This window comes from Haliotis asinina, chromosome 10 (genome assembly GCF_037392515.1).
Source record: "Haliotis asinina isolate JCU_RB_2024 chromosome 10, JCU_Hal_asi_v2, whole genome shotgun sequence".
NCBI classification, from domain to species: domain Eukaryota; kingdom Metazoa; phylum Mollusca; class Gastropoda; order Lepetellida; family Haliotidae; genus Haliotis; species Haliotis asinina.
The window spans coordinates 7,799,815-7,824,566 of NC_090289.1; the positions used below are offsets into that span (position 1 = coordinate 7,799,815).

At 38.2% G+C, this 24,752-nt stretch overlaps 1 long non-coding RNA gene across 1 annotated transcript; it reads right to left on the minus strand.

Annotated features, from left to right (window-relative positions):
• Positions 1-264: 264 nt before the first annotated feature.
• On the minus strand, positions 265-24,752 carry LOC137298384 (uncharacterized). The gene is made up of 2 exons (XR_010957742.1): positions 24,613-24,752; positions 265-2,244 (listed from the first exon to the last, which is right to left on the minus strand). It is a non-coding gene; the product is annotated as an uncharacterized lncRNA (long non-coding RNA).

Genomic DNA, 24,752 nt, shown 5'->3' on the forward strand with positions numbered 1-24,752 from the left:
CAAACCCCTCCCCTTGACATCCCCTCTACTAAATTCCCCACCTCCATCCATCCCTAACATCCCCCACTCCCCTCCCCTTGATCCCCCAGCTGATCCCTCATGCTGGCCTAGATTAACTATGAACTGTAATTCAGTTCTTTTAAGTAGTAGTAGTAGTAGTAGTAGTAGTAGTAGTAGTAGTAGTAGTAGTAGTAGTAGTAGTAGTAGTATATAGAGATCTGAAAGGTCAGCAGAATGCATGGAGTGAAACAATGCAAGCACAAGTGAGTTCAATATTGTTTAATAACCGACACATGAATAAAATACAAGCCTCGTTTGGACAGGCACTATCCCACCTTTTGGTTTACTAACAGGAGGCGCATTGTCTTTTACACATCTACTAGTAGAAATTTAACAAAGAATCTTTGACAGTTGAATTTGTATTAACAAAGGCACTATTGGTTTGCGAAAAGTTGGTACGACTCTTCTACGTCTTATGACATCTTTGCCTGAAAATTAATTATAAGTATAACACAAGCATGTAGTGATGAAATCTGTTGAGAAAAAGTATGTGTTCATGAAAGACAAGCAGAGGCAGTATTAGCCAATATATGCCAGCCGAGTAGGTTTTGTTAAATCTAAAACGCACCTCGTTATCTCGTTAATTTGTGAAAAGTCAGCTTGATTTCACGTTATCCGGAGCTCAAACTACGTGTTTTTTTGCAGAAACCACCAAAGTGCACAATCTTAGGTCCTATGTCGAGATAACATGGGGTTGTTAAGTAGTTCGAGCTAACTATCTCCCAAAATGGCTGTGATATTTTTTAACAGAACTCAGAATACAAACTTTGATTCAACAAAATACGTTAAGATGTTTTATGTATTGCAGTGATGCCCTGTAAAAGAAAGATGTGAACATCTTGTAAAAATAAACAAAACTGGACGAATCATATTGATAAAAACAAGCTAATGTAAAGAAACGAAAAACAATCGGACGGACTATAACACACATACATACTAGACAGGATATGTAAAATCTGTATTTTCTGCAAATATCGGTTTAATAGTGGAACTAAAATTAAATATCACATCCTATGAAACTAGTACATAAACTAGCTCGTGGAAATGGTCGTCATGCATTAAATAGCTTTGTTAGAGGCAATTTTTCCATATGAGTTTTTTTAATCACGTTGCACTTACTACATCTTACTCAGCACTTGCTATGTTCATGTCAGGAGGTTGACTCTAATCCAGCTTACGTGCTCTACGAGTTGTAGAAGCTGGTATGCCCGCACATAATATTCAGTCAGCGGTCAATGAAAAAAACTAAGCGCGCGACAGAGAAAGAAACATACAGTGAACACATGAAATCCAAATGTTGAGTAAATATCAGCATTGCTAAATGAAAGGTAAATAGAAGTGGCGAAACAATAATCCAGAAAGAAAAACAGAGTAATTCCAAAGTCTCACTGAAGATGTCGGCAGTGCTAGTTGCAGATTAGAATAACGTGGTCAAAAATAATAATCACCGAGTTATGTCCCCTTAGTGTGAATAACGCTACCGAATGCGCACAGCGAAAAACATTGATTTGGACAGCCTTATATATAAACAATAGGCATTCCTCGGCTGGTGACAATTCCAAGAACCATCCACATGCTATCCAGTCGTTTCAGAATCACCTCCACGAGGTTCAAAATGACACATTCGGAATCCCGCGGATGTTTCCGGTTTCCGCAAGTGCACTTCCAGTCGATGTTTTCCGAGTGTAGCCAAAGCCATCTCCCACAATGAGGCAGCTTACGACACAAAGGGGAGACAACCCATATCCCTGTTTAATCATGTGTGGTGTCGTCAGTACTGATTTGTCTTGAGATAGTCACGAAGACCTTCAACGGCTACTCGGACATTTCCGGCTTGAACTTTCTCATCAACGTTAGCTCCCATTATAAGTGCTGTGTTGGATGCAGCACAAATCATATTTTGTTTACATGTCTCCTGGTCCTTTCCCTTTAGAATGAGCGTATCGCTTTCCTTTTCCATTCGAATAACAGTCCATTGTTTGCCGCCTAGACGTACCCCTGTTGTGTATATGCACTGATCGTTGGTATTGAGGGCGTCCACTATAACGGCAACTTCGTCTGGGGAGGGGTTGAAGTTCGGACTGGCTCCCCAGGCTGCACCGTTCTTACCAAAGATGGCGGCTTTCTGAACACCCGATTGGGCCAGCCGGTCGATATACGCTTGCCAAGACATTCTGGATTAGTCTGAAAACGTAAAAAAGTTTCATTAAAGACATGCTTTTTGAATAACAAAATGCGTATCATTTGATTAAAACATTCTCTCAGTGTTTTCACAATAATGTATGTGAAATACGAAAGACATGAACAGTGGTTATCATTTTGTTGTATCTTTTATGCAGCAATATATAAAGTGTGTATGCTGTATTAAACTTGCGAGCATTATACCTACGTGAATATATTTGTTAGTTCTGGTCACAAGCATCCCAAACATGTTTTCAGTGACCATCATCATTAACATGTTACTATCAGAAAAAATATTGCAATCATAAACCCAAAGAAGGGTATTATCATCATCTACATCAATTTACATAACCAAGTAGTCATTGCCATCACAATAATCAAAGCAATACCGAAATTTTCTTTTTCCCTTAAGGTCACAGGGGCTTGTATCACTTAGAAACACTGTCCGAAAGACATGTGGGTGTATAGACCCTCTCCTAGTGCCATATAAAAGGAAAGGGGAGTAACGACGAAACCAACCCCTCTTCAATCAAAGTTAGATTTCAAAACGTAAAATATTTTTAAGGCCCACAGCGGCGTACAGGTCTAAAGCTTTCTAACACTGTTTCAAAGTGATTAAAATGTTTAATTCAGAACAAACAATTGCCTCAGAAAACCTCTTGGGCTCATAATTTTAGCCTCGTTGGTGTCCGCGTCTCTTATGAAAGAATACTCAACGTAAAATGGGGCAGATCATAAAGAAGAAAGGACAGGTGACCGAGTCCTGTCGAAATTCCATCCCAGACATGCAGTCATTAACCGTTTACCTGTCAAGGAGGAACGTGTGCACTTCTAAGACGACCAGAATGTTCTTATGTGCACACACCAAACATCAAGATAATTCACAAATAGTGCGAATTTTCGTGTATTTTTGACATTTGACTTTGTCATCTGTTCCTGAGTGCGGAACTTAACGCGGCGCAGCTAATAAACTTCACTTGAAGGGCTTAGTGACTTGTGTTTTTTTCTAATGCATTTTGAAATGTCAACATTGCCAGAATTTGCGTCATTCTTTGACTTTCACCTTTTGCTGTGAAGATGTCTGAAAATCGATCAGATTGCATTCTTTTTAGTTGTTATGGCGAAGATATATTTTGAGTAATACAAGATGCGATTCATGTCACGACAGGTTTACGGCATCGGTAAATTAGAATTTAAGAAGTCTCAGTTTGCAGTTTTAAATGTTTTTCATTTTGAAAAAAAGAAATAAAGAACAACGGTGAATAAATCCGTGCTCTTCTTGTAACCATATTTTATTGGAAAGATGCTGATAAATATATTTTTATGGAAGTCGTTGAAAATCAGTTTAGCAATTTTCCATCAATGTCACGGTGATAGACATGAAAAATGGGCTTCACACATTGCATCCGTGTGCACAGTTCAACCCCTGGCCTTCGTCGCGACGAGTGATCGCATCAAAAACTAGGCTACCCCATCTATGTAAATAACCCTGAAGTTTAAGGTCACGTTTAAAAACAAAATATTCTAGAACTAGACGAGAAAGAAATGATTTAGATCGGTCTTGGTGTCAAACCTCCCTCAAATATTCGAAAAATCAATTATTTATTCAAGAACATTCATGGGCGCTTGTGAAGACCCCAAATTCAGTACAGTCCGGTTGGGCATTCCTGAGAATTGTATCTCCTTGTATTCGCTGTCAGAGAATTACGATGGTCTATCGACCTATGTAAGTAGAACACACACAGACCAACACAAACTTCAGGCAGCGAACTGTTGGCGTCACCACAGCATTATCTCCATTCACGTCGGCGTAGTTGGAGTTAAGGGTCGATGAAAATTAAACATTAATCCCATGTAGCCAGTAATGTTAGCGAAATGGACCCATGGTCCGGTCATGTATTAAAACCTTATGGCCTTATACCCATAGTATTCCTGAGTGATGTCTGACAAGGATCCCCGTCCTGTCCGTGTTTCCATGTGTCTCCCAGAGGAACTAACTCATCCCAGCAGAGCACATATACGTGATGTTCCTTAGCTCGGACTTCCCTCGGTCGATACGCTCTTTCGTTGTATAAATACATATTGGACACCACTTTTCCTCGCGGGAGTGGAATTGGTTACGACCGTATCGGTTTCTATTGGTGAAGCAGTGAGTTACTGTATCCCAGTAAGTGATCCGATTGTAATGAAATTGCTGAAGTGCATTTTCAACTTTCAACATCACAGACTCATGTATCTTTACTTTTGACCTTATTTGGACATCTTAATATGTTAGTCTGTAAAGGACGCTTACAGCTAGCATCGCACCTTTAAGTTTATTTTGTGGTTGATCCATGATTATGTAACAGCCGAAATCAATTCCGCTATCACCATCACTGAAAGCATCCTCAACTATATTGTGGAGACACTTACAGACACTAAGCCCTGAAGATATCGAGGATGCAACGAAAGAAGAACCAGTCGAACGTTTTCGGAATGTCCGAAAGGGAACGATTCGTGCCGAATGTAATATAAATATCGATCAGCCGCCAGTTTGGGCAGACTCGGCGGCACAGGGGTTAACGGGAAGGAGAGCTCAGCCCTCGTGTGTGGGAATGTTTAGTTTAGTGCATCTCAAACACTGCTGCAGCGAGAACTGCAAACACATCAATACCATGCAGAAGAAGGAAAATTAGATTCATTTGCTTTAACCCCAACATGGAAACAGGTTTTCGGTCTCCTCGCTCTGGTAGTTGTGTGGCACTCGTTCCCGCGACACCAGACACGTAGTATCTTGGTCATATGTGCTGGAACGCGCTCATGGTCTGTCGACATGGAGAGAAAATAATCTTTAAACATGTAAACTTTAAACATGTACGGTAGGTAGTTAGGGCATTGTCAACTTACTTTAAGAAAAATAATAATTTACAGATCTAGCGTCATTGAAATCTCTGTTTTGTGAGGAAGATGAAATTACCATGACAGTCTGACAAGTAAATGACGGGCTGTTGGATAACCAATATACCGAGACACAAATTCCTGAATAAAACATTTAGTTATAACACAAACGCACACACACGCACATGCATACACACACACACACACACACACACACACACACACACACACACACACACACACATATATATATATATATGTATATATGTATGTGTGTATATATCTTTGTGGCATTGCGGTTTTAACTTGTTAAAAGATTTACCATAAGAGAGACTGGTCGATTGTTTCCATGGAAATCATGAAAAATATAAATGACATATATCTGTAAACAGCAAAAGACATCACTTCAAGATTTGTCTCATATAACTGCCAAGATCTGTTTAAAGATAACAAATGGTTTTCGAGTTGTGCTCCGGAAACGAGGCCCACTCTCCCTTTTGAAAGTAAGTCCGAATCGTTTCCATGGAAACCAGAAAAATTAAAAATGCCAAAATCTGGAAAGAGCTAAAGGCACCACTTTGGCGTCTACCTCACATATCTGCCAAGTTTTACAGAATGATGTTTAAAAAGTTTTCAAGTTGTGCTCCGGAAACGAAGCCCATCCGTCCCTTTTGAGATTAAGACCAAATCGTTTCCATGGAAACTGTTAAAATAAAAGACGAGGGAAGAAATAATTTAAAAAATAATAATCTTACCACAGCTGTGCCAAACACTAAACGACTAAATGGCGAAAACATCGGATATATTGTCCCTCCACCAGCCTTAAACAGTGTACAGCAAGAGGTATACAATGTTTAACCTACAGCTTCTTCCACTAATGATTATGGTGCTAATACATTAAGACGTCCTAATAGATATTGAGATACGTTACAACCGATATAGTATTGTGTTGTTTCTTGCCACGTAAAGCCATATCCCTGGAGGCGGAATGTGAATATTTGAACCTAAGAAATCAAACCAGTGGTTCATATCATGAGCAGCATGCCCTCTGGTAGGATGACACGCAGTCATCCAATCACCGTTCCTGCTTACCACATTGATTACGTCTCTCCTACAATACCACCAAGGAAATGCTGGTCGTGAAATGTCAAAACGTGAATTTTCTATCTTAAAACTTTCCAACACATCTCTCCTTATAAATACCTGAATGTCTGCACTCTTTCCGTGTGGCATGTCTGTGTATAACCAGAAGGTGTGCTTGCACAGCGATTTACCCAACACGTGCTATTTACGAGAATGCCAAACAACATATTTCCTTGCTTTTACATTTGCTTAACAAATGGTTGGCTCTAGAAACGCAAGGCGGTATTAAATAAACCGGAAAGTGTTTTATAAAGGGAATATATTACCACTGGTACTTTGGTAATTTTGATCTCGTCAGATCAACATTAAACATGCTGCATCCAACTGAAATTGGATAGAAAATGTATCAGAATACATATATATGACTCCTTTGACGAGTGCACATCTTGTTCAGATCTGCTCCAACACTGGACTGATATTAAATGCCAAAGCTAAAACATGTGGGTATCTCGGTCCTTCCTTGTGAGTCAACAATGGTGTTACATTGGATCAAAGAGAAGACCACATCATCTGTTAACTGTGTGTGTGATCACCGCCGACTCTAGCGCCCTTTCGGGAGATGTGAAAGAATGATGTTACCATGGCAAAGAGGGAACCTAGTTTGGAGCTGTACTGGTTCCATCAGTAATGTTGCTCTATACAGTATGCTCATTCTGCATCCTGTTCCCGGAACATGAAAAAATTAAATATTTCTTTTTGTGTGACATTTGAGATCTATTTGTTGCATGAGGCACGTGTTTATCTACAACACAGGGACGTGATTCTCGCAGCTCATCGGGTCACGTGTGCACGACACAGATAACCTGAACACGTTTAAGAGGACGTTAAGGAGGGACACGTGTAGGCAAACTCGGTTTGGACCCACTACAGCTGTAAAAAAAGTACATCTCCGATGTTCCACCTCTCTCTTCGCTGATATCCACTGATATTGGCCCAAATATCGGGTCACGTATACTCACGTCATTAAAAACCTGGAAATGTCCAACTAAGGACATGAAGGAAGGACAAATAAGTTTTTAAGAATGATCAGCTTCTTTACTGTACAATAGCGACGGTTCGGTATTGATACGTCTGCCGTTTTCGATGTATCTACACCCAAAATTCGCTATTGTACAATATAGAATCATACAACAATATTCAACATCCTATACTTACAAAATCTAGAACGCTTTTCAAACAGATCATGGACACAGAGAGAGAAATCTCCAAAACATCAGGTTTGGCCTCTCAATAAATTTAAGCAGGCATGTACGCACCCGTTAAGGAAGCTGACAAACTGACACTATTGTGTGGAGGAGTACACTGGTAGCTGGACACTCAACACATTGAGTTGGAAAGGGGTGAGAGGTCAGGGCAACAATTAACCTGATGAAGGAGCAAGCATACGAAAACATCGTGTTATTCTCAATAAACATGTTGACGTCCATAAACATTGCTTTTCTTCTGAAACAACTAATTCTTAAATGTTATGAATGAGGAGACTTAAAGTAGTGCAGGTTGCTGTGAAAAGGGTTCATATGACTGCTCAGACTGACAGGACCTCTGTGTGTAATCTCATCTCATAAATACCTGTCCTGATACACCGATCCGACACATCCGCCATATATATATATATAGGGGAGTAACAGCAATAAAGTCAAAGTAATAGAGAAAATAATACTTGATACTACCCTCCTTGTCTTGTGAAAGTCTTACTGGGGTCACTTGAAACTAAATCACACGTCATCCAAGGTAAATGACCACTCTAAGTACTGTCTGAGAAAATGTCTACACTATGCTGCTATCTTCATCCAGTCTATGGTCCATAAAAGGCGACTATGCTTGTCGTAAGAGGCTCGCTGACTTGGTTGACACATGTCATCGGTTCCCAATTGAGCAGACTGATGCTCATGCTGCTGATCAATGGATTGTCTGGTGCAGACTCGATTATTTACAGACCGCCGCCATATGGCTGGAATAATGCCGAATGCGGCGTAAAACTAAAGTCACTCACGCCAGTCTATGGGTAAAAAGTTCCAACTCAGTGAGCGAACAGCTGTAACGTCGTATCATCTGTACCAACAAAAATGGGGTCAACATGCACAGAAACACCACTAGCACCAGTAAAGGGTTAACGCTGCTTTTTCTGGCCTGCGGATAAGATTTCACTTTACAGTGGTCTTTGGTTCTTAATACTGTATAAACTATCAGGTCGGGACCCAAGCCTCCGGCATTTAACATGCATAGCGGTAAATATTGTCCCGCCGCTGGTGTTGCAGTTCCACGAATGGCTCAGATCAAATGTTGCCATGATCACTCGTCAAGTCACTCTGTCTCTACTCAAACCCCGTTCCGACCAAATCCATGTGTAATTGCGGTCTTATTGTTTTATTGGTGGGTAGTAGAAGAACTGAACTCATCAATCTAATGAAAAAATATAACCTTGCTGTGGTAGAAGCATGGGCTCAGCAGCCCACCACAGTAGACAAAAAGGGAACAAAAGAAAGCAAATCATGCTGAAAGCACACGATAGTGAACTCAAGATTCACACCACGTTTAATTTGCATGATGGTTTAACTGATATTTCCAGAACATACTAAATGAAAAAATGCATGAGCAAAAGCATCAGTTGTTTAAAAAGAAACAAAAATAACATATAACCAGACACTGATATGATGGAAATTATCAACACATATAGCGAACACGTGTAAATCGTGTAAATTCAAATTCACAGGTAACTCCGTACTTGAGACGTCTCAGCAGTGCTGTTATCACGATGTCAAATAATTGGGCACGTTCAGTTTTAGACATGGAGGTTGTCTCAAAAGCGTTATACAAAGGGTTAATAATTTAATATTAATCCATTTGCCGTGGACAGATTATGAAATATTTAGTCTCTCAGAAAATGTAAGCAGTTGTTTGCTGTGATAGAAATACTGAAATTAAGATCCCTACAATTTCTGAAAACGTGATAAACATAGCGGAGTTATGGTTGTAAACGTTCAGTAATCCAGTATACCATTATAGACAATCAATTATCACAGTTCTAGACACAGTCGTTGCCGCATAAACAATCAAAACACCTGCACGGACAGAGAGACAGACATTACATGCACGTCACTAGTCACTCCGGTGTCAGCGGAGTATGTGTCCACTTCCCCCGAACATGGCAAAGATTCGTAAAACATGCTTTGTGATGTTTAAGTTCTACTTCCTACCTTGGAGTGGTTGACTTGGGAGCCAACAAGAGCACCTCGTTAACAGCATTCAGAGACAGTAATCCTAAACTAGAACACATGAAAGGCAAAACCAAACGACCTCATCTTGAATAACCCTTTACCTACACAGAGGTACTTGAAAGTAACACTAGGGTCACACTTAGTAATGCTTCGATTGAGATTCCCGTTCTCCCTGTTTCAGAGAAGTAGTGCATACTTAGCAAGATTCTAGATTACACAGCAGTATGCTTAACTCAGCTGCTCTCAATCTACATACGTACCACCTCCTAGTTTGAAAGCATAGTCAGATAGTACCAACAGATGGTTCCCATGAAGGAAACTACCCTGAAAAGCGTGAAACTACACATATACTGGGCTGATCGGCAATATTCCAAAATAACTATGATAGTGTTGTTGACATTGTCTGTAAATACATTAGGTGCAGCATGCCCTTGTGATAACCAGTTGTTTCCAAAGATGGGACATTGATACAGGATTTAACACAACTAAAAGTAAAACACTCTACCGTGAAACATGAGGTGGGATTCTTTCCCCAGAATTTATTGTCCGCCAGATCTACTTTAGATTGAATTTCCACAGGTGCAAGACTGTAGTGCGTGTCATCTGTGACCTAATACTGTCGAACAGTCAAACCCCATTGCTGTCTCAGGCAACCAGTCGGATTACAAACTGCGAAACAGTTTTTACAGTAGGGTAGATGACCTGGTGATATGTGGTGTTAGTGGTCACTGGAACCACTGCCAGTCTGCCGTCTGCCAGATAGGATATTTTTGTAGTTCAGTCTGACTATATCAGCAAGAACGTATAGAAGGTGTTGTAGAAGAAAGACTTTTATCAGTATTTCAACACCCCTATACATCCGCCTCCACCCACTGAAAGACAATAACAACTGGAAAGATAGTATTCTTCAGTGACATCTTTGAAAGGTATTGTTAGAAGCTGTAAAGATGAGCAAAAACAAGATCTAGGGGTAGTCAACTTCATTACTGCAATGAATGGAACGTTTGTGTAGAAATACTAACACAGGTATCAAGCAATGACAATCACAGTCAAATATTTTTGACACACAAATTGGCATGAATACACTTTAACATCCTCGATATCCCCAGGGCATACATTCCCATAAATCTCCTCTGAATGCATCTATGACTCAGCTTGATAAATTTATTACCTCATTTTGGCTGGCCATTTGTATCCATTTTGTGCACACTGGAAAGTTGAGCGAACCTATCACAACTCACTTTCACTTTTTAAATTATCTAACCGATTAAACTTGGCAACACAAACCGTGCACAGGCTGTCTAAATGAGGCATGAGTTCTTGCAAATATTTTATAAAAGTTTCTGACCCATCAGTATTTATGATTTCCCCCAAATCTGAATCACCCTGCAAACAAACCTTCGCAGCTGCAACCACTATCTTTCTTGACACTGAAAATCTTGGTTGTAACTGCGCCTTAGCTGATTGGCTATTGTGACAGCAAAGGGAGGTAATAAACTCATCAGGCTGAGACACAGATGCATCCATGATATAGTAAAGACTTATTAGAGCATATACCCTGGAGATATCGAGAATGATACATTGAAGGCATACATAAAAAACAACAAAGTCACAGTTTAAGAAAGGCTTTTGTTTAATCAATTGCTTGCATAAAGACAACCAGAACTAGTACACATGTGGCTAGTGAGGTTAACGAAGCACAAAGAAGGCAGGACAATGACAATCTCTATTGCTGCAGTGGTCACTGGAATAAAAGTGGTTATCAATAACAAAAAGATGCAACAATGATGGCCGTATAAGCTCCCTACAGCTGTAATCTCAAGGTTAATGCACATGAGTAATCTCAAGGTTAATGCACACGAGTAATCTCAAGGTTAATGCACATGAGTTTAAAAAGAACATGGTTTTTAAGTCTGAGAAAAACTAATGATGATGTAACTATTGAAACTACGGAATGACACAGTGTGACATCTATGAACAGAGTAGGGGTTAAATTGTTAGGACAATAATGGAATTTGGACAATGAAGTCACACAAAAACGTCACAATGCTAGATTCACATGGATCAGATAAAATGTTATCATACTGGCTAACCTTCAGTACTGAATTCTGAAACCAAACCCTACAGTATTCGAGGACATGATAACACTTTAATTGAATGAAGGCATATATATCCGTTATAAAGTATAATAAATCATCAGTGAGGCACACAAACAATATCAGTCACATTAAACTCCACACGAAATATCTCTGTTTTCGGCCTAATACAATAATGGATCAACTAAACATTTTATCAACTTAGATTGGGTTGGGTCTGTTCTCTTCAGCTGGTTTCCAATCAGGATCTACAATGTCTAATTACAACTGGATGAAACCACAGGTTATTCTTATCCCTGGTTAATGAAGACCAGACTGAACTCAGCTATCAGACAGGAGTCTATTAGCAAAAGGTGTATGTGCATTACTAATAAATTTATCAAACCATTACTAATTGGTTAAGACAAGGCCAACTCTGTGTCTGGTAAGAATCGTATAACTAACTTTGGAAAACCACATATTGCACAGATATCCTACTGGGATACAGTAATGAGCACACATAATACTAAAACATCAGTAACTTGAGAGGACTTGATAAAGCATTCAAGAGTATTCACGATAATGGTCCCACTAATGAACAAGTTCTTGAAAGACACTAGCAATACTGTGATGGACTACAAATGAAGAATTGATGTTCATTCCACTACAGAAGCCAGTCTGACATCCTTTCCTGTCCAGTTTGCAATCACACCTGCAGTGAGTGAGTTCAGTTTAGTTTTTAGCAGTATTCCAGCAATATCACAGCTTGGGACACTAGAAATGGGATTCACAAATAGTACCCATCTGGGGAATCCAACCTGCATCTTTAGTATGGCAAGTCAGCCCTTTAACCACTAGGCCACCCCAACATCCCCAAAGCTGAAGGCTTGCAATCGTCACACTGGCTTGTATTAATCTGGGATTGGCTGTGTCATTAAAAACCTCTTCATAAATCCAACAAAAGATGTCTTATGAATTACATAAAATGACAGTTTCATGATTGTGTCAATAACTTTCAAAGGGTCTCTTGCAGGGTGTATGAGACATTAAAAGCTGTAAGGGACTGAATGTGACTGGACATAGCTTGAAGAATGTAAACAAACATCAATACATGTTCACAAGGACAGCGATGTATTTTCCGTGAAATAAGTTTCCTATCTTACCATAAAATCAACCATATGACTGCCTGTGAGTTACTCTCAGTTTGACTTGACAAGCAGACGTCAAATGAAAAAAACACCATAATGTGTCATTATGCCTGTCAACTAAACTGTACGGGTTTTTACAAAATGCAGACTGGACAAACAGAAAGCTGGATTTCACTGTGAGTAATGATGATGAACTGTTTTAAGTTTGATTAATGACAGGAACCTTTGGACACAGAACTATGGTACCACACAGCTAATGCTATTATCGTCAGACACGATACGCTACTCATAATTCTTAAATATATTTATAACGTCCATCAAGATCATGATAACAACAAATGACTTATGGAGTATAATGCACAACTACTACTGCTACCACTTCATTTTCACTAACAAATTACAGCATGGTTATAAGTACAAACATATACTGTCACCATAGAAATACCTGCATAGTAGAATAGGATTCCATGTTCCTAAGTTTCATATATTCCATAAGTTTTTAAAATGTTATTAAGTACCTGGTAAATAGCTAATTAGATACATTTCATATGATACTAGACCTGTTATGGGAGTAACGAACAAAAACAAAACTGAACACCACAGATGCCTCCTACTCTTATTCTTATGAAAACATTTCTTGGAACACAATGACTGCTTCAAAATAATCACTTCAACCTATAATGTTCCAGATATTGTACATTGAGAGGCATATGGATCTAAAGCAAGACTGCAACAAAACATATTCTGACAAAGTTTCTAAGCTTAATGAGCAGTCAAGGAAGCCCTGTATTATGAAGTGCAAAGTAGCATGTTTCCAGTAACACAAATGCTGTATCCCATGAATTCTGAAAGCTTTGAAAATTCCTATTTTTCAGCATGATGCGAGGCAACATGTGCATGAGAAGATGTAGCAAGAAAGACCTCCTCCCCAAGGAATGTTGCATCACAAACTGTTGATCAACCAGGACCTGCATCAAGGTCAAGGTCGTGATCGCACTGTTCTATTAAATGGTGACCTTACGACACATCAACAGCCATTGCTTATCAAGTGCTGGGCATATTTGTACAAGCTATTTGCAAGTGGTCCTTTCAGTGAGCCATCTTTGTCTACGGCCACAATAACATACTGGCCTGTTGTAATAGCAGAGGCCGATACCTTGACATCATTTATCATCTTGGATGATTTCAAATTCAGCTGGTTATCCAATCGATTTGCTACAATATACTTTGTGCCTTCCATGTAAATCCCATTTGCAAAGCAGCAGTCATCTCCTCTGCATGCCTTGACTAGCTCTCTGATCTCTTCTGTTGAAAGGTTCATAGTTTGGTGACCATTTTCCTTTGATGCAGCGATGGTTGCTCCCTCAAGAGATGCAATGGCAGCCTTTGACATTATGCCAGAACCCATCAGGTATCCTCCGTTGATATGTTCATCCCACGACATGGTTCACTATCTGCAACAAGAACACATCAAGTGAGGATCAACTTATTGAAAACATTTTGGGGAAATAGGAAACATGTTAATCATAAATCTGTAACACATTCCAGTAATTTGGGCTTGTGCATAAGAATCCTTTGAGCGAACCAGCATGTGACCTTTGCCAACAGTTCAATCTAAATTCTGTTTGGTTCATAATGTTCATCTTAAACTAGAGTATATGTACTACTCAATTCTACTGAACATGATCCCATTCAGGTTAGCCATCTCAGAAGGTTTGATCACAGACAATTTTCAGCAATAGCCCTGCAATCTGAATATACCCAAGTATGGAATAATCAAACCAGTCATTGAGTTTGAAAGAGTTTAGTTTATAGCCACACTCAGCAATATTCCGGCTACAAGGCAGTGGACTGTACATAATCGAGTCTGGACCACATGACCATCGATCTATGCAACTTGGATACGATGACATGTCTAACAAGTCAGAAAGCCTGACCACAAGATCCTATCAGCCACCTCTTATGACAAACATGGGTTTCTAAAGACTAATTTTAACCGGATCTTCAAAGGTTAGCAAACCACTGCCTGAAACTATGAGCATGATCCACACTGTCAGGGTACAATGACATCATCCAGGTGACATACTGCAACCGCTTCATTCTAATTCATGTTTTGCTCTTAAACAGTAAACAGTAGGGACTTCAGTGACAAGAAGAATTTTGTTAATCATATTTCAGAACACAGTAGTTTCATGCTGGTAAATACTTGATACCGGATATTAACATGCAGTTTTAACAAGTCAGTAAGAAGCATTAGTCCTGCAGATCATATGTGGATATTAAGTCCTCCATGACAATACAGCTGCTGCAGGTACATCTCTTCAACAACTCACAGCTGTTCATCACAGTAGGGCAACAGAAAAACGTGCTGGAATTTCTCTACTAACTCCATACTTCCAGAACAACTGTTTCTCATCTAAACGTGTTCTAGCTGGCAATGTTTAGTTACCAAGATTAAAGTGTTTCAAATACACTATGAAAAAACATAATTAAATTCAGGGTTGGATGAACTAAACTAAGCCACTGTTTATGGTCAGTGAACAAAATGGTCACACAAGTCCCACGTAGAAATATGTCATAACAGGTATACAAAGCTATAGTAGCTGGCCGAAGTTCAAATTCGAAGATAATCTTTGAATCAAAGAATTTCTTCAATATGGCCACACTTAAACTAATACAAATGGAACTGTTCTTGGCCCAATTTCTTACACAATCCTGATACCACTATTTCAATATTTTCACTCTGAACTAAGCGATGTTTCCATACCCCAAACAAAGTACTGTATTACGCTGGTATCTCTTAACAATACTTTTTCAAGCCACATTCAGTTAATTTCATTTGCATAAAAGTCCCCAGGGCAATAAAAGACATCCATCAAGCCTTTTCATTGTGGTTTAAAGATGCTGGCTATTCTAATTTGGGTTTATTCTCATGGGGCTTGTCCAATACTAATGTTTCAGCCAGCCACTAAGTAAGGGACAACAGAAGTTCTTTCTGTCAGTGCCCTAACATTGTGGTTTCTATGCCCCACACAGCACATAAAAGGCATGGTGTCTACTTGCCATGTCCTGTATGTCACTAAACTATGAAGGTGGAAGCAAGTCAAGAGTGAAAGTTGATAACAGGTTCATCTGATTCAAAGTTCACTCCTGCATACCAGCCATAAGTAACCAATGATCCCTCAGTAAGAACTTTCATTACAGAGAAGTTAACAGTGAGTACAACTGCCTCAGACACATGCATTAAGCACTGTATATTGCACTTCCACAAATGAGAATGACTTCAAGATCTTAAATCTCATTTTTTCGTCAACACCATTATCTAAGGAACCATATATCTTAGATTTCTTAATATGAAGAATTATGACAAGAATATTTTGACTTATTCCTTTCAGAACAACTTCCGCTACCACTAATGACTCAGTGATATTGTAAGATCATCAATCATTTTGACAGAGTTTATTTTACTAACAGACTAACACTGACAACAATACAACCTGAATACTGAATAAATTTGGCAATATTTTGTACTATTTAATATGACACATGGTAAACATGTGACACATCCCATATACTGGACAAGAATATTTAAGGATATTTGTAAAATTTGAAATCATGAATAATGTATTCATTCATTGACATACTGATAAAATATCAATCACAAAAATACCAATATCCCTAACATAGTCCTGTATATATGATACTAGCAAAGGCTGGATCAAGTTAGCTAAATAAAAAAATGAAATGCATCTCAGGCATCACCTTTTTTGTGTGCATTATTTTATTTCATTGCCATTTTACAAAAAATACTTTTGACAGTACTGAGTCCCAATCAAATTTATCCACTATACGGGTAGCTATTGGTAAGAATGAGTGTGACTGAATCTACAATTCCTCAATACGTGGCTAAACTTTCCAAGCAGTATTTCTGAGAAGAAAAAAATTAAAATGTGCTCCTCTCTCATCACTTTTTTGCTATCAAAATTTTTTAAAAAGTCCTACCACCCTCGTCACTTTTGAAAAAAATGTGCCAAGAAACATTAATTTTTTTTATGTGGCCTTAGTCTCTACAATAAAAGACATGACTTGACCAGAGAAAGGCAGAAATGTACTGAAGTTAACAGCAAATACATTTTAGAGCTAGAAGCTTCATGTTTCTTCCAATGATTCATCAATTCCATATGAGTCTTATGACTGAATCCAGGAACACAAATTCAGATAAAATCCTCATTATCTAAATATCTTATCATCTACTGCAGTCTAAAAAGTTTCGAAAATATTTGCACATGTGGCTGTATTGATCCTGTCGGGCTGAGAAAAAAGACTGCGCTCTACACGCCAAAATTATCACCACTTTGGGGCCTACATCCAATTCGTATGTACTAACACTGGATGACCATGACTTAATTTTGTTTATAAATCAAAAGGAGTCACAAGAACATGCTCACTATGAGATCAGGTGCATTCAAAATGGTTCTTATTAGAGCAAAAACATCACCCTCTGTTGCATGACAACCAAAATATTGCCTCTGTTCAATATGCAGATTATTGGAGACTTTCATTATAAATACACATGAACATCCTTAAACTATCATTCTGACATTGTTTTAAATTGTGTCAGCAATTGAGAAAATTTCAGTTCAGACACGTGTCAACCAGTGCAAACGTTTCGCTTCATCTAAACATCACTGATGCACCATTCACATATGTTTGCAGCCATCCTCTGCTTCCTCTATGAATGCAAGCTATGTCCACAAGACAATGTTTTGTTAGGAAGTGGCACTATGCCAGAATGTTACGGATTACTCACCTATCACAAACGCAGGATCTACATATCAATATGGTATATATTTCATGCTGGTGGTAGCAACTTGATAGTTCCATGCTTTATCATACTTGGGTTAGTAGTCAACTCGCGTTATGCTCTTGTAAACAACTACTGTAGTCAGGCTGTCACTCCATGCGTGCAGGTCATCCTGCAGGATAGGTAACCACACCATGCACATTTACCTTCTGGTTCAATCCTCAGCTTCTTGGTGTCAGCAGAAACCCCTCACACCAGTATCCACTTGGATCCTTCAAGATCTTTGTGAGGTAACATTACAAAATGTAGGTATATTGCCTAATTCTGTGACTGAAGTTACCAGTGCATATCCTGAATCTAGTAGAATTCTGATCCGTCAAGTAAGCTCAGCTAACTACAGTCCATATAACAACATTATACGATACTGAAAATAGACTTTGTTTAGGCACAGACTGTAATGTGGGAAGCGACCTCATCTGAAATACATTCTTCCCTCCAATATTAATCTCAACCAGCACTACGCTTGGTTCAGTATACATCACAAACGCCATACATGAATGGGATCTGTCTAAAATAAAATTTCAATAAAAGTATGAAATATGACTTTTGTTTCCAATGTTTGTTGATGCATTATCAGACAAGTCATACACTTCAAAACCCTGATACTGAGTTGTAGACAAGCATTGATCACTTGGGACTAATCCTGTCATTCTATCACTAAATCCACATGAAGTACAAAATATTTCAGTTAACTATCTTGATCAGGGCCATTACATGCCGATGCAATTGGGTAGACAAAGACTGGGGTCTTACATTTATCGTCTACTATTATTATATTGTAACCTGGTTAACATTGATATTCTCCATCTTATTCAGATAACTTAAGAGACAAGTATGCAGGAATTTTTCAATTTCATCAATAAATGTAGCACAGAAATTAATAAATTATATATAAATAACACATTTTACATACTTTGGTTTGTGTGCTGTTTGAGTGCCTCACTAAGCAATATTTCATAAACACTGTTGACCAAACAATTCAGTGATTGACAAAAGAGAACCAAACTGAGAAATGATGACAGGCATCAACCAACTCAGAATGTCTGACCACCCAGTCCTGTTAGTTTGTCCTGACAGTTTAACAGAGTCTAACATCTAGGCTCTGAAAAAAAAACATATTTCACACAAAGAAAAAAGCCAGCTTTTAAATTAAGGTACATTTTTAATAAAACACCCCCGAGATTCTCTTCCTTCAGTAACTGTGATAACCTAGACTTGTAGACTTGGACTGGCTGTATATTTGTTTCAGGGTCTCTATGACAATGTCAATACTGTCAATCACCATGTCTCTCTCCAAAGTCTATGTAACACTCTGAGAAATGTAACCCAAAATTACCTAATGCTGGTAAAATTGCATCTGTTGGTATTCATGTAAACTTTGTATAAAACAAAACCACACAGATGTCACGCTTAAATCTGTTTTCTGGCTCTTGTTAAAGGAAAGTCTTACAAGGCAATTTTTTATCTAAGTACAATATCATAGTTCAAGCCCTGCCTGTTTAATGTCATCACTAACAGGTCTCAAATCTTATTCCAATCTTTCCTGTATTACCAAGATCCTCCCTTAATCACAAGACAACCCAGTAATTCTTCATTAAGCATCCAAGCTACTTTCCTCCCAAGAGGAGACTAAGGAAGTTATCACATCAACTGTATCCTTCCACTCCTTATCAGTATGCCAAGTACTCCCACAAGTACTGGTGCTTGTCATCAGTGATAGGACAAAAGGGCCCTGACACCATGAATAAAACCATTCAAATTGCTTGCATTACGTAGGTCTGGTAAACTTCAAACTGTTATGTTGGGGCTTGTGGTTCTAATTTGCTGTAAGGGAGATAATTGGATGAACAAAGCTTGATATAAATAATTGGTCACTGAAATTCATAACGCTTCCTTCCTGCAGGCTATTTAACTACTTACTGAGTAAAACAGGGTAAAGCATCTGTGAAACGTAGTCTTCTTGTTTCAATCATCGAATTAATGTAGACTAACGCTTCATCCATGGATACAGTGTTCAACACTAACACTGGTCCGAGTCGAGTAAATTATCTGAAGGACCAGTAAATTCTAATAAATGGTGGGCCATTGGTCTAGTGTTATTTTGATGCATCTCTAAAACAACTAAACACCCTGATGTACAAACTAAGACAGAGCCGTACAAACTTCAAGTCAAGAGAGTGTGAAGTCACCTGATGCCCATGCCTCAAGATGCTGATGATGAGGGCTTCAAAGATAATCACATCCATGACTATTACTCTCAGTCTCATACAGACGAAGATTTGGGCATGAAAGAGCACAGGGCTTATGCTGTCTTCACATCACATTTCATTACTTTATCTCAGTGACTGATACTGATTTTCTACAAATGTTAGTGACTTAACCTCCTAGCATGATGTGATGTTTTAATCATTTGTTCAAATACTTCAAATAGAAGTAGAATTTTAATGTTGATGAGTTGCCCCATTCAAATCATTATTTAAACGGGAGACAACGGTCACATTGGTAGACTGGCAATTCCTACAGTTCTTGTTGATTTTGTTGACTTCAGTAAACTGACTAATCAAGAATACATCTTGAAGTTAGCATACTTAATTGTTTTGTTTGTTTTAAGTGTCATGTAGTAAACAGTGGTCCTGGTAAATTAACCATCACTGAAGTCTTACCCTGAAAACCTTTACCTTCTGGATAAGGACCACTTGAGATCCATCAGGGCCAGTGGATTTTTCTTTCTGCTGGTCCTTTGGACCACTGACGAATTTGGGTTAGTGTCAAACACTGATATATATGTAAATGTCTGCAACAAGTAAACCCATTTAAATTCAAAAGGAGTCCAAGTGAGTTGAAAGATTTACGGGAAATTTCGACTTGCTTCATTTCGGGTTTTAGCATTGCAGGGGGTGCAATGGTTCATGGACGGCGCTGCAGACTACTAGTTTCCATGCTTCATTTTAATCTTCATAAAACATTCAACTTAAGTTCCATCAAATTGTGATGCTGAATTCACAAAATTTGGCTCCTGTAAGATCGTATCATATTTTGCTTCCGATTTCCCATTCTGTTTTCTTTTTTCCTCTCTCCTTCCCCAATGTGTGATGTTACTGTATTTAATGAGTACCCCCTTCCCTATCATGAATGACCAGTCTTGAAAGATTTCAATTCAAAGTATCCCTCACCTTTCAGTTGTGATAAGTTTGGCAATACCACTCTGTCATTTTCATGTCCATCCATTCCCCATATCCACTAATACACAACCGCTCCCAAACACTGACTACCAAAACATACAAATCTCCCTATAAGAATAACAGTATGTGAACAGTGCATGTTTTCAGAACCTCACAACATCCTCACCACAAAGTCTCACAAACATCTCCCCAAACATCCAGCCTTTAGGTGGCATGTACCATTTAGAAATGTGAAAGTCAGTGACCTCCTTCGACATTACAGATTCTATCTCCCACTGACCTTTCCGTGGCACAAGTGGCACAACAGGATGGAACTAACAATATTTGTCAGTACTGTGGAGTCCACACATACTTATACCAACAAATCATGCATCGAAATACAAAGTGACTTTGTTTAGTTTTACGCCGCATTATTCCAGCAATATTGCAGCAGGGACACACAAGCTTCACACATTCTATCCAAGTGAAGGACTGAACCCAGGTCAACAACAAACAAACGCTTTAAAGCTTTGGCTACCCCACCACCCATCAAGATACATCAGACAATATTTATAAGAAAAGCATATACAGAATGCATACTGACTGGTGTCCAACACCAAATGGACAGCATTGTTTTTCTGCCTTCTGATGTTATCTTCAAAGCTGATGTTTCAGATTAATCTGGTTCATTTCTTTTTACCAGTTTTCTCCATGACAAATGTCACTTAAAATAAATCAGGATCTAACATGACATCAACTTCAGAAGGATTCCCTTGACACAGACCCACATTACCAACACGTTTCCAGTAATTGTCTTGGGCTGATCCAAGAGAAACTGATAACTTCCTGGTCATGTGACTAAGATCATGTGACCAGGTAATCTCCATGCTGAATTCCTAGCAAGCAACATTGCGAAGAATTCCTTCATCCATATGTTTTCTGTTAGGTCGCAATAACCTATTTTCACCCACATTTTGGGTTCTCTTCACAGCAATACTCAGATATTAAGGTAATACCTTTCTATGTGTAAGGGATCTTCATGACCCAAATGTTATGGAATTAAAGTCTTGTTGGATCTATGAATCAGGAATGGCAACAGGAAGATTATTTTAAGCAGAAAACTTAACATTGTTTTCATCAACTGGACGATATACTGGGGTAATTTTGAAATAAAATCGGTGGAAATCCGTGGATCAGCAGAATATTGCCATCCCTGATAAATTAAAAAAAAAACACAGCAATTAATATTCAGAACACTAGCAGGGCTTTTTATATCACTGATGAGCAGTGTAAAATAGTGAGAACTCAAGTTGAAAGGAAAGCTTTCTTACTTTATGATAGATGTTAACAGTTGCTTTGCATCATTTATGATTTATTACTACAACAAATACTTTCAGAATTTTCTTTTTATTTTCACTAGCATCTAGGTTTGCCAAACTGAAACACTTCACGAGTATACAGTAAATAATAATCCCAGCAGGAAAATTGTAAATCTTATTTGCGATGTTCTAGTGATATTTGCAAAAGATCTGTCTCCTGTAGCCAAATATCATCCAATGATAAGCCTAGATAAATATCTCTGCACATACTGAAGTCCATAACAAGTTTTGGTACATAGGGTTCAAGCCAACTTCTTATGCCGTGCTGTTTCTATTAAATTAGTTATCAGTTCTTCAAATTCTTGATCGTGATTTCAAATTGCGTAAGGATACTGTAATGATTTTATTATGTTTTCTTAAAACTTTATCAAAACTACAGTAAACATGTTTATAATGAACACAATTTTATTGAAAATGTTTAAGGTCCTGAGTGACTTGCTGTATTTTCTAAAAGAACTGTAACTACCGTTATTAACAAAATCAACAAAACAAAATTTGAAGTACCCTTTGAGTTTGTAATAAACTGTATTAGCAATTTCTGAACTTGTTCAAGGCCATTCTGTGTATAGTAATTCAGTATCAAAGAGAACAAACCAATCTGAATTCCTACCTATTCTTGTCAACAAGCAATTTCTATTATTTATTCATTTGTAATTTCAATTTTATAAAATCAATGTTACTTATAACCAATCATTTCAAACCAATTATTTCAATTAGGAGACTCTATAAATCTTAAATTGTAAGTTGTGTGTGATATGCACGACACTGATTCACAGTTTTTATTAAATTCACACCTGAATGACCTTCCCCACCCCAACACAAAAGATTAGTAACTCCTTAAATATACTAATCATTTCAATATCTCTTCAATCAAACCCTAAACTGTGGCAAGTAATTACACAACATTCAAAATTCACACCTCTTTCACTAAAATAACCAGACATAATGCTCTCCAATCTGTTTCATCCACACACAATCCTCACCAAATATTTTGTTTGCTGTTAGATGGTGTCACACTGACCCAGGCTTCAATGACTAAGTGTGCCTTGATCAATAATGGCTGGACAGCAGGTAAATCTATCTTGAGGCTTTCGGTTGCATCACCTCTCCTTCATTTACTATTCATTTGGCAGAACAAAGGAAAGCTAAACAAAGAAAGAAACTGTCACCCTTGATATTTGGAAAATAACTGAAAAAAAACCTGTTTATAATTTGTTGGCATAATATCAGTTTTCCACTTTCACTGTTATTAATCATCATTTTCAGGTGTATTTTGTTCAACCTTAAAACTCTTCCCAATAAACTATCAAAAAAGAACAAAGGACACAAGATTAGGTAAGTACTTCAATATTAACTAAATTAAAATACTTTTTTTTTAAATATGATGAAAATCAAATTTCAATGACTTAATAATTTAGTTAAAAGGCCTTATTATTAACAAGCCCTTTAATGCATGTATAAGCACAATATAATGTAAGAAATAAAATTCAAAATAAAAATTTACAAGGCAGCTGTTGTCAGTGTTGTGTGGTGTAGGGAGCAGCTGAAATTGATAATCCCACATCTGTTTATGAACACTGTGAATCTTTTCTTATCTCCGAAACATAATCTAGGTTTAAACAAATACAGTTAATCAAAGCAATTATTCTTCTCATTCAGCTATAGCACAATAATTCAGGATTACTTATTCATATACACAAATATATATGTAATTGAGAGAATTGTTGTTTTGACATGGCAAAGTCATCATACTATACAGTCCACACGCTCCTACACAGCTAAGTCATTGTTCAAGTAGAAAACACCAATGATCCACAAAGTATTCTAGTACAAGTTGTGCATAAAGACACGTGTATCAAGCTCTGACTTTATTGAGATGATTAATCTCTGCGATGAGTCACAATGGTTCCTGACAATGGTAAGAAGAGACCGGCTAGTCACCAAAGTATAGAGCGAGAGCTCATTACGAATTGCATTGTTACAGGGTTGTGAGGCTCCTAGTTCGCTTAATTTCTAACTGACCAAATATGCAAAGAAATCTAACCATACTAACACACTATGTATTTCACGTGAAAGAAGTGAAATTTGAGAAATCTTCAACAGTTCCTCACATAAAAGTAAAAGAGGCGAAGTGTCAGACGGGCTTTTTTTTTCATCCCCCTCGATGGTTCGACAGAACGGCATGGGAGCGCTGAGTCATTTAAACGGCAGCGTGGCTAGCTGGCATCCGTCTGTTAAAAGCTACCACTGCACATGAAAGTTTCATAATAAGTGAAAAAACCTGCTCTAAGTTGAAAAATTCAACAATACGGTAACTTTAGAGGCTGAAACGTTTTAAACAACTGAAACGATGAGGTTGGAGTGTCCATTCATAGAGTCGGTACCGGTGCCAGTTGAGGAAAGTCGGCCCGGTCGGCACGCTTCGGCGACTTTGGAACAAAGGGTTTTGACGAGAAAACACACAACAATAAACCTTAAGTTACAATTCGCATTGACAAACACTTACTGGTTATAGGCTATATACTCAAAACGATCCTCCTGGTGTTCTTTGTTCCCCTCGTGTGTTTCGCCCGCTGTAAAGCTGCACCGGTGCTTGTGATTCAAGATGGAGCGAATGCACTTGTGCTCGCTAGACGGGAGCGGTTT